At 32.0% G+C, this 12515-nt stretch overlaps 1 protein-coding gene and 1 pseudogene across 1 annotated transcript in view; both read right to left on the reverse strand.

Annotated features, from left to right (window-relative positions):
* Positions 1 to 12515, reverse strand: part of LOC133197541 (bacterial dynamin-like protein) — a 121711-nt gene that overhangs the window by 76684 nt on the left and 32512 nt on the right. The window lies entirely within an intron of this gene.
* On the reverse strand, positions 4134 to 6785 carry LOC133196064 (uncharacterized; annotated as a pseudogene).

Below are 12515 nucleotides of genomic sequence, written 5' to 3' on the forward strand. Positions count from 1 at the left end.
CTGACAGTGTTTAATTAATTATAAAGCATGTGTTAATGTTAAAGCTCCACAAACCAACGAAGAAAAACACAAAATGGAATATTCTGTTGTTTAATTTAACTCGAAAATTTAGATAAATTGGTTTACTTCTTTTTAGATCTTGTGCCTGTTATAATAAAGTAGTCCCATACCTGTGAAACCGGAGAGGACTTTAGGTTTCCTCTGCGTCTGTCCCTCTGTCTGTCTGTCAGTCTCTCCCACTTGGTTTTCCGCACTTTTTTCTTTATGCTTTTGAGAATTGATTTGAAACTTGCTGGGTACCTTTAAGGTGAGAAACTACGGATCAAGTTTGAATTTTGTCACATTTGACAAACAGTGCTAGAGTAAATCAGTTTTAAACATTCTCTTTTTTAATAATCGGGTTCACGATCGGGTTCGCCCTGCATTAAATTAATGATCCAAACGAGGCTGTCATTTTAAATATTATTGATTTGAAACTTACTGGGTAGCTTTATAGTGATAAACTATAGATCAAGTTTGAATTGGCACGTTTGATTAATAGTGCTATATAGTAAATCAGTTTTAAACATTCCTATTTTTTATAATCGGGTTCGAACTGCACTTAATTAATGTTCCAAAAACGAGGTTTTCAGGTTGAAAATTTTGATAGTTAAGTAATATTGTGCATTGTTTTCAGCAATTTTACCAGCGAATACTTAATATACTTGGCGAAATAACACCAGATGCAATAAAGAATGAATATTTTTCCCGATTTGAATTGGGTTTTTCATGTTTTTTTCGGTATGTGTTGAAGAACAACGTGGAACGTAAGCAGTCGTGTATACCGACAGTCGTGTTTTTCATACATAATGTGATTTTATTGTCAGAGGACTCGAAAACACCCTAATCCTTCATGTGTTTACTGTTACAGGGAGTCGTTCATTTTCTATTCTACAGTTTTCAACAGATGTTTTCAATGGTGTTTGGTCAAGTCATACCTTGTAAAATTTGGACCATTGCATAAGTGCCCCACAACTATAATTGTGATATTTTGTGAACAATTTAAAAGAATTTATAAAATTGTTTTTTATACCCCGCTTGAAAAGTGGGAGGGTATATAGTGATCGGGATGTCCGTCCGTCTGTATGTCCGTCCGTCCGTCTGTTACGCTTTGGGGTACCCATCTCTTATCCGCAACTCCTCTTATACCACTAAAAAAAATTTAATGAGACTTTCACAGAATCTTTGTTGCATAATGCCATTGTGCACCTCTTATTTTACTTTTTGATCTGACACTTATTTCGGGTCTCCCAGAGCAAAACATGGACTTTGCCATTATAATCATATGGGAGGCGGGGGTGTCATTTAGTGAGCTCAGTGCTCACACTACTTCTAGTTTTAATCATGTAAGATGAACTGTTCTACACAAAGCATGCGTGTATATCTAATGGCAGTCAAACACGTCTTTGTAAGGCCTACTTCATTCCAAGAATTTCATTCATAAACAAGTAATTAAAGACATGTCCTTATTTTGGGGTGGGGACACTTTTCATATACAGGATCTTATAAAATGGCATCTTAAAAAGAAAAGGGGATACCGGTAGGGGACATGTATTGCATATGCAATACTCTCAGAATGCTTGTTTGACATTGTAAATGATTATTTGGAGAATTTCAAAAAAAAAAAAAAAAACAAAACAAAAAAACAAAAAAAAAAAACAAAAAAAAAACAACTCATTATTAAATGTCACAGCAGACTTTCATTTTTACTCATTGACAAGGATAAGAGATGGACTTCTTAGTTAAGGGACGGTTTCACACACTTGCATTAATATAAATTAAAATCTCAAAAAATTCTTTCATTATTTCCTTGCAGATGCTGATGGATTTGAAAACTTTTACAATGTGTTAATAACAATAATTCATAATGAAAACATGGTTCAGAGATACGGACAATAGGAAGCTTATCCTCATGTGAATGGTGAACAAATCTATAGAGGTAAAATCTGTATGATTTCATCAACATTTTGTGGAAAACGGAACAATTTATTTTTATATGTATAAATAAAAATACACTTTTAATGTTTTATCTTTGAAGAGGTCAAAAGTGCATTTTTATCTGTTAAAAAATACATTTTCTTATCAACAGCACACATGCACCTCTGTAATATCAGATTACGGATTTAAAGAATTGTTCAGACACATCCGCTTGATAAAGATTTTCTCCTTCGTTGTATTGGCCAGTATCTCTACACACTGCAAGAATTTCATAGCAATACAAACTGGATAGAATTGAGGGGAGTGATTATAAGCAAAAATTTAGGTAAAAGAAATTAATTGACCATATGTTTAAAGTAAACAGAATGAAAGATTAATCAAAGTTTAATTTAGAACATGATAGATTCAATTGAATTAAAAAAATATTATTTTTCTTATATTTTTCTAATGAAGTCCTTAGCTCATGTGACTTGGAATTTACACGTAGCATTGAATGTAACTTCAACAAAAGTCTTACGTGGGAATTTCTTTCTAATATATTATACTATATTAGGTAGCTATCCACCTAAAATTTAAATAAAAAATAAGGGTAGTATAATAAAATGCAGTAGGTCGTTAACTGCAGAACTTAGTTATAAATAAAAGAAATTTCATTGGTTATCCTTCTCATTGTTATTCAAATTAATTCTGATGACCTCTTGCTGAATTGGAAGTTGGTTCCAAAGGGCAGTAACTCAATCTCATTATTGAAGGATTAATAAAAGGTAACTCTCATAAATGAAAGATAACTCTTACTTCATACCTGCTATAGTCTTTTTCTCCAATTGTGGTATCTGTAATCCGCACTGACTGAAAATGTGGTCAAGAAGCTGCGTAACAGTGGTCAAATTTGGTTATGTCTGAAAACAAATATATACACATGTATTTAAAAAAATAAAAAAAATCTTTATACTTACATTAAAGTAATCTAATGTAACAGTATGATAAGTATAACAATAATATTTTTATAAATTGTGCAATTGCATTACCTTTGATAAATAGAAAGCCCTCTTTTATGTCTGTGTTAATTTCCCTTTCAGTCAAATCATAAACATCACTTTCTTTTCTTTCCTTATCCCTCCAGTACAGCACCTGTAATGCGAAATATTAAAATTAGTGCCTGTTCTTATCCTGGTTAAAAGAGATATTATAATGAATTTTTTGCCATATAAACATAGAAAATATTTAATATTAAAGGCTTAATTAATATTTCCATTATGAGTGTTTTATTTCACATATATTCACAAAAACTTCACATAATACAGACACAAACATAGACTAATAAAACATAAACAAACAAAAAAACACATGCAGTTAAAAGGTGTTCAGCAATATTTTCTGTTTACAAACCCTTTATAAAATTATGGGTTTGAAAACATTGATTTCAACATGCACTTTAAGATATGGCTGTACGTCTGGTGTGAAACATGATGGGGAATTGCTGTTGTAGGCAATGAAGGTAAATATACCTTAATACAACATAGAAATATTCACAGATACTTTCTTGTCTATCCGTTAAGTTTACCACAAACTTTGCAGTCATGGGGGATGAATATCACTTCTCTATAAGCATCAATTCATTATAAGCGTATGTGTTCGCTAAAAGCATGTTTCACTTTATGCCATTTTAGAGTTGAGTAGCATGTGATATGCTGGTCAAAAATGAGTCTACACATATAGTACACATCATTAAATGTCAAAAAACCTACACCCTCCTTAAATGAGGAATTGTGATTAACATGTATAATTAATGTACTTATAGCCTCCACCTGTTATCTGAAATTTCAAAGTGTATCTGCAAGTGACTGTAACATATTAATTGGAAACTGGAAATAAATTTCATTTAATTACTTTAAAAACTCCATCTTTGAAACTTAATATCTTCCCTTCCCAGTCTACATTTTCTCCATCATTATTTGTCCAAGTATGTATTATTTCCTTTTCCACTATATCCTCTGGAGACACATTTACATTTGACTTTCTGATATTTAACAACTCAATTAAATTTTCTTTCAATTTCAGATGGTCAAATTCCTTTCCTTTTGATGAATACTGGCAAAGGTGTTTATGTTGTTTGTTAATTTTGAATATTTTTTAATACATATTTATCGGTGTTTTCAAAGCCTGTAACTTCTCCTTTTTTTTGTTTTCAACTTCTCTACTTCTTTTTCGATAATCTCTCTGCTCTCCCAAATCCCATGTTCTCTCATGTCTTCTATTGCCTTATCAACAGCCTCTGTCTGTCTGTCTCTCTTCCTCTTTGTTTCTTCTTCTTTCTCTTTTAAACTTTTTAAATGTTCTTCATATAATTTAATTTTTCTTTCTTTCTGTAATTCCATGATTTTTTTATTTTCTTTCCTGGCATTTTAGATTATTAATTTTCTTTCAGAGTCACCCTTTTCTGTTCACCACTCACTTGTTTTGTTGTCATTAAAAATGATAGAACTTTCAATGGTATTTATACTAGAAGTTGGTCCTGTTTTCAAACTGAAGTCTAACTGCCTCATACGTCTCTCTAAACATATGTTGTGTGAAATACATGACGAACATTCTGATAAAACATCTGGATTTACATTAAAATATTTGCCACCTGACAGAAAGTCACTAAAAATTTTTTCAACTTTAGTTCTTAAAACACCACAAAGTCTTTTTTATAAAAACAGTAGTTAAATCGTTGTGTAAACAACAATCAAATAAATAATCTGAAACACTGTCATAAAACTGTGGCCCATAAAATAATCGCAACTGTTGCTTTAAAGCCAATGATGGATCATCATAAAATATATTCAAAACAAGTAAAAGCTTCTCATATACAGATCCAATATATACCAACTTCTAAAGCCTTTAAAAAGTAAGGTTCAGTAATTAATTTGTATAAAATTCCAAAAGCTCTTAAAAGACATAAAAATAACCTTATTTTGTAAGGATAAAACAATGAAATTCTGTAAAAAAGAATAGGAAGTTTTCAATGAAAAGAAATATTGTAATAGTAGTTTGTGGATAAAAAAAAGTCCCAGCAGCATTGTAAAATGAAACATTAAACCTGCTTCCTCTAAAATTAATTATTGGAATATTTTCTACTCCATGGCTTTTCATAAAAACTTGTAAATCTTTTGGATCTCCAGCACCATCTTTGTAAAACATAGAAACAGATTTTAAAACAAACAAGATAAAAGGCCTAGGTTCTTTGACTGAATTTGAATAACTGTTAAAATTGACATGTAATTCTTTTTCAATATTAAAAGATTCTTCAACACACACATCAGAAAATTGTATAAGAGGATGTACAGCACATTTAAAAGAATGAACTTCATGAGGTATTTCCTCGCTTAAAATGTCATTGACTTTCTGCTCGGTGGCACTTCTGTCTGTCATAAAACAGGACACTGAATTTAAAATAGTTGCTGCTTCACATTCATTAGAAGATAAATCATTTAAAATTTCTTTTGTACAATTAATATAAGTTTACTTTTTCATTTCATACTTCTCTAACATCCGCAGTAAAAATATCTTCCCCTGTGTTCAATTTAACACCATAAAAATGTTTACCTTTTTTTGAAGTCGCATCCCTATGCATGGTTGTATTATCAGAAGTTAAAAGTTTTTCATTCAAATGGTTTCTAGATACAACATCCATTTCACTAGTTAAAACTGCAGCAGTACTTTTGCTGGGAATTTTTTTTTTACATTAATATTAAAAAAATTTAAAACTGCTTCAATAATTGGTGCTATATGTACAATGCCAACATTGTGGCTTCTAAAAATATAATACAAATTCCTTAATTAAAAATTAAAGGGCTTTCCTTTTGACATCTCTTGAAAATCTAAATTTTTTTCTATATGTACAACATCATTAGAACTATCTTCAACATTCTCTTTTTCTGACAACAAAACATCCATTTCTTTTTTAATGTTGTTTTATATATCTTTTAAAAGTGGTACACTGTAAACCATTTTCTTTTGTATTTTTTTTTAAATTTTTTCTCTCTGCTGTATAACTTCCACCTCTTTTTTTAAAATTTCAATTCTCACTTTTTTCCTTTTCAAATTTCTATTAATGTTGCTAACGTTTATTCCCCTTAAACGGTCTTTCAATGCGGAATTCTCCCTCTTTAAATGTAAAATGGTTATTTCTTGTTCATTTATTTTTGCCTGTAATTCTGGATAAGTAATACTGTCTTCTTTAGGGTTCTTAAAGGTGTCTTCTTTGGTCTTCTTTTGTTTTGTTGAATTTGGTAATTGAAATTTCTTCTAGCAATATGCAGCATATTTCTCTTTGTTGGTGTATTTATTCAAACGTTCCATTTCTTTGACTATTTTTTTTAACTTTCCAAAGTAAGACAAATTTACTTATTTCGGAAGAAGGAACACGAACGGCAGTGCAAATGTTTTTGTGAATTTTCTGTATATAATGAGGACTGCCCTTGTGTTTATCGTATATTTCTTTAATGTTAATGTATAAAACCTCCATGATCATAAATTAACAGGTATAGAGTGAGAAAATAGTGAGCTAACTAATGTTAATGCTTACCATATATGCTGTGTAGAAATGAAATGAAAATAAAATTGAAATAAAAGAAGAAATGAAATAAATATTACAAAAAAACAAAATGACAGAAACAGAAAAAAATGAAAGAAATTGAAAATAAATGACAGATGAAATAAAATATAATAAATTAAAATAAATGATAGATGAAATAAAATAAGGGGAAATGTATATGTGCTACATGTATATATAACTATTACACAGAAACAGATACAATTACCATGTTTACATTTTACAACACATAAACAAAACAGGAGCACACATAACAATTAACTTTAAAGTATATTTACCTTAATATGGATAATCTTTTTGTTGATATTTCGATCTTGTAAACTGTTAATTTTAATTTCAGACCTGTAAATATAAATATTTATAATAGCATTATGACTGTAAATCTGATATTTGACATATTTATGCAAAATTCACAATAAAATTCTATTTAACTGTTTAACCATTGGGCCTACATTGAAAGGTGGGTTTTAAGACAAAGTATAATTAATAAATTAAATGAAATATATATATTTACGTCATGTATATGTATGCAAATTGACACTTCAGTTTTGTGAAGTAAACTATAACAAGGGCAGGTAATTTACGTACAGTATCTTCGATTGTCAAACAGTTGATCGGAGTTTTATCAAGTGTGACATAAAGTGAGACGTGAAATATTTTTTTAATTACATCAATAATAAAGAATAGGTAATGAGCAATCACTCTACACTTCTTAATATTCCTTAATGTAAGCTTTATAGAGACAAACACCAAAAATACAAAATATGTCAAACTGTTTGCAAGCAATCGTGTTGCATTTTCTAAAACTTAAACACCACGATCGCCATTTCAAGAATAAATTATCATAACAAATGTAAAACAGAACTATCTATGAACTTTAAATGCGATGTCACAGATATGTATTATACCTACAGCCAATAACTTACTTACCTCTACCCTCACCTACAGTATTTTTTCACAAACGTGAAAACATGGAGGCCTGCTGCCTTCCGGTTGATTACTGTATTTAGATAAAATGGCGTTAACTGGAATGACTATATTAGGTATTGTACCCAACCTTGGGTATGAAGTCTCAGCCTTATCTGAAGACACCTGCAACAACTGTGAGGGGGAGTAAGTTTTTATAATTCTCAAAAGTTTTCAAGAGCTTTGCATGTTCAAAATTTAAATAAACCAGAGTTATCTGTCAGCAAGATAACGTTATTTAAAAAAACTACGTGGGAAAGAATCTTTTACTCTTATTTTCAGGAGTTGTCGAAATAATGAATACACAGGTGGTATACTGACCAGTGGATTTAAGAGTGGTCAAGACATAGAAAAACCAGCAAGTAAAAAAAAATGTTACAATTATATTTCATGTACATTTACTGTAGGTAAACAATATTTCGCGACACCTTATTTTCCCGAAATGGGTATTTATTTTGTTATCCATAAACGGGACAAAGTTTTCACGACTTCTGATATATATATATATATATATATATATATATATATATATATATATATATATATATATATATATATATATATATATATAACCCAAGAATCTATGTGCCTTAATGTTATGTTCATATGAGTGGATGTCATGTGCAAGTAAAATAATAACTTTCCAAAACCATTTGCATCAATTTGGAATTTCCCTTTCTATTTTTGGTCCAATGTAGAATAAATAATTCCTTATATTGACCTGGAAGATTACATGCAGGTCAATAACGTAGTATTTTTCTGACATTGTTGGATTTCAGCCAATCAGAGAGATGGGAATTATTCAATCATATAATGTATATATATATATATATATATATATATATATATATATATGTATATGTATATATATATATATATATATATATATATATATATATATATATATATATATATATATATATATATATATATATATATATGAGGGGTGATCAAAAAGTTCGCGAACTATCTATCTCTATATTTTCAAAAACCACAATTCAGATCAGAATGAAATTTGGCACACATATAGTCATACATGTGTTCTATATATAGCAGTTTTATCTAATGTTTTGTTCCATGTTTCTGACGTTACAATGTGAAAATGACGTCATTAGGTAGGTTACCTGTGACAAAATAGATTGACTCAGTCGTACTCGAGCAACGAACTGCTGTGAAGTTTAATGTGTATCTTTGAAATTCCTTTGCAGTAGCATATAATACTTTGTACAAAGTTTATGAAGACAAAAGACTTGCCAGGAGTTCAATCATTAATTGTATTGATTGTTTTAGTGAAAGAAGGGAGATGGTTAAAAATGATGTTTGTTCTCTTGCATGCAGTGAAAGCATGCTGGGGAAGAGATGTGTCCACAGTTGAGTAATTTGATATGAAAGACCGCCAAGTTAGAGTTAGAACAAGATGTGTTTGTGAAACACTGATGCCCCCGTATGGCAGCTTATGGCGAAGGTTAAAGTTTCTTCAAATGCATGTCAAAATCCAGGCCAAAAGATAAAAAATGTTGATACCCAAAGAAAGGTCTTGTCTCGAGGAATACACCTGTGAAATTTGAAAGACCTAGATACAACTCTTCAAAAGTTATGGCGAAGGTTAAAGTTTTTAAAATAAAAGTCAAACGTCAAGGTCAAGGTCAAAGTGGTTGGTATCCAAAGGAAGATCTTGTCACAAGGATTACATATGTGAAGTATGGAAGCCCTAGCACCAACCATTCAAAAGTTATGGCCAAGGTTAAAGTTTTTCAAAAGTAGGTCAAACTCCTAGGTCAAGGTCAAAGGGTCAAAGTGGTTGGTATCCAAAGGAAGGTCTTGTCGCAAGGATTACATATGTGAAGTATGAAAGCCCTAGCTCCAACCATTCAAAAGTTATGGCCAAGGTTAAAATTTTTCAAAAGTAGGTCATACTCCTAGGTCAAGGTCAAAGGGTCAAAGTGGTCGATATCCAGAGGAAGGTCTTGTCACAAGGAATACATATGTGAAGTTTGAAACCCTATGCACCAACTGTTCAAAAGTTATGGCCAAGGATAAAGTTTTTCAAAAGTAGGTAAAACTCCAAGGTCAAGGTCAAAAGGTCAAAGTTGTTGGTATCCAAAGGAAGGCCTTGTCACAAAGAATACACATGTGAAGTTTGAAACCCCAAGCACCAACTGTTCAGAAGTTATGGCCAAGGTTAAAGTCTCATAAAAATTTGCAAAAGTGGGTCAAACTCCAAAGTCAAGGTCAAAAGGTCAAATATGATGGTACCCAAAGAAAGGTCTTGTCACAAGGAATACACATGTGAAATATGAAAGTCATAGCTCCAACCAATCAAAAGTTATGGGCAAGGTTAAAGTTGACAACAGACAGACAGACAAACAGACAAACAGACAGACAGGACAAAAACAATATACCCCCGGGATCTTTCGATCCAGGGGCATAAAAATACTTGAATATCTTAACAATAATACAGTTATTAAATCCCTAAAATATCTTTTACTTTAGAATTTAATCATATCAGATATGATAAAAAGAAGGCGCCATGCCTTATATCCACATTGGATAAACGACGCTCCCAAGACGGAAGACTCGGGTTGCGATGGTCACCATGCTCTTCGGAGCATATCACGTGACCGCCTGTATCACGTGATTCGCGCATGGGCAGAACTGTGGCAGATGTGCATCTAAATCGGAGAGGACTACTTTAAAAAATTTTGAACACTAAATCCTAATTTCATTTCTTTTATGGAAGTAATTCAATTAGTTCGCGAACTTTTTGATCACCCCTCGTAGCTCTATGATAGTGCTTCAAAATCATTATTATTCATAACAACATACGAACGTTTACATACTTATAATTTCAGTATCAGAATAATGCCCATTGTGATTATAATTTTTAATCATAAATTACTTGTCGCAACAAATAATGTCAGTAATCGTGCATTCCAAATTTATTCTAAAGAACCAAGTGACCATCAGTCTGGAAAATATAGCCATGGTGGACTAGGGGTTCGAGTTCTAAAATTCCAGCCGAGGGTGGAATAAATAAGGAACGATTTAACGTCGCTTTCTCGCCTCACTATTACTTACATCCACATGCTTCGGAAGCTGCTATTATGGCAACTGATTTTTTCGTATCTGCTAATAATACAGGTAAATTTGATCCTTTATTTGATGCGTCAGTCTTTTAAATTATCCTTTAAAAATTCCAGTATTTTACGTAAAAGGGACTTACGCCGATCACAGTTTATTCAAAATAAGACAACAAGTTAGCAAATGTAATCACTTTCGCATGCATGACGCGACGGACGACTTTGTTTATTGTGCACTGACAGCTTCATGTAAATCTACCGCATCGTGTTATATGAAAGAACTAAGGACATTTTTATGCATTTATTTCTAGATGCATACATTGATACAGTTTCATGGTGAATTAAATTACGTTTTCTCTATGTGCACAAGAATTTCATTCATTCCGAAGTGGCCAAACAACCTTTCCCCTAAGTCCTATCACACCAAAGTAGTTTTTACTTGAACATGTTAAAGTGATATGGTCAAACATAATTTAGCAATGACCTTGTCAGTTTGTAGTTTGACAGGGCCTGTTGACAAACAGACACAACCCGACTGTAATTCACCTTAAGTAGGTTCAAACCTAAATGCTTAGTAACAACCCCTGAATGCGTGTGCAACACGTTTCTAAATCGTTTTAAAAGTTCTCATAAAGTTGTAAATAAGTTGTAAATAGGTTCTGCACGTTTTGAGTTAATTCAAATTTGATTGATTGTTTGTTGTTTAACGTCCCATTCGAGAATTTTTCACTTATATAGGGACGTCACCGTATGACGGTGTAAGGCTTCAAATTTAGACCTATGGCACTTAGGGCCATTAAGCAGTGAGGGATCTTTTTCGTGCCAACGCCTTCCGTGACATGGGACCCCAGTTTTAATGGTCTCTTCCGAAAGACCCGCAACTTTCACTTCTAGTGCCAGGCGACCATAACAATTGAGTCACTGTCTAAGGTTTGACGCGCCTCGGCGAACGAGAATCGAACCCTGTCCTCCTGATCACCATGGCCCTACCATAGGCTACTGTGACCGGAGATTCGAATTTGAATATATGGACAAAAATCCATGTTTAGTGAAAGGGTTCCATGTCTACCATAGTCGCTTCGAAGGGATATATTCCGTTCACGATGAGATAAACGAGGGTTGTTCGGAAAGTTCGTGGACTTCTGTCATATCTTTTTTGCATATTATATCCAAACTTGGTAGAAATATTTTAACGATAAATTCAAATGATGTGTATTACTTTTTTTTAAATATCCTGATTTATTTTAAACTTATCCAGATTTACAAACTGCAAAAATCAGATCGCGGAACAGGTCAAAATTTAGAAATTTACAAACAATACACTTAGTAATGTGTAAACCTAAAGGGTTTAGAACAGACATTTTATTTGAACATCTTAAACTTGGATTATGTTAATATCATAATCATTTTATGAACTTATTTGTGACAATAAAATAAATGGTGACGTCTCTATATAAGTGAAACATTCTCGATTGGGACGTAAAACAACATACAATCAATCAATCAATCAATCAATAAAATCTCTACCACAAGCCGTTGTACGATTATAAAGGACGGAATAAGTAGTGCTGGAATCTTGATTGGTATGATGGGGGCTTTAGAGTAAAGTCTATTCGTTCATTGCTGTTTCGAGTAAGTCTTATAAGTGCATTAGCTTTTTCTTTTGTTAGGTAATTTGTTGTTCTTAACATTCTTCCCATTACATAGGCCATAGAATTGAGATCTAAATGTTACACTTCCTCGTGACTTCCTTTGAAAGGAATGCTTGTTCTGATCTAGGCTTGGTAAATCTGACGGGATTGACGTTTTCTTGCAAATTTTTCAACTTCGAAGGAAAAGCACAAGGGAAGGATATACCATAGCTTTTGCTATTGATACTACAAGCTCCATGTCAG

The sequence above is a fragment of the Saccostrea echinata genome, unplaced genomic scaffold (assembly GCF_033153115.1).
Source record: "Saccostrea echinata isolate AGI-Se365-2 ecotype Australia unplaced genomic scaffold, CSIRO_AGI_Sech_v1 ptg000030l, whole genome shotgun sequence".
Lineage (NCBI taxonomy): Eukaryota > Metazoa > Mollusca > Bivalvia > Ostreida > Ostreidae > Saccostrea > Saccostrea echinata.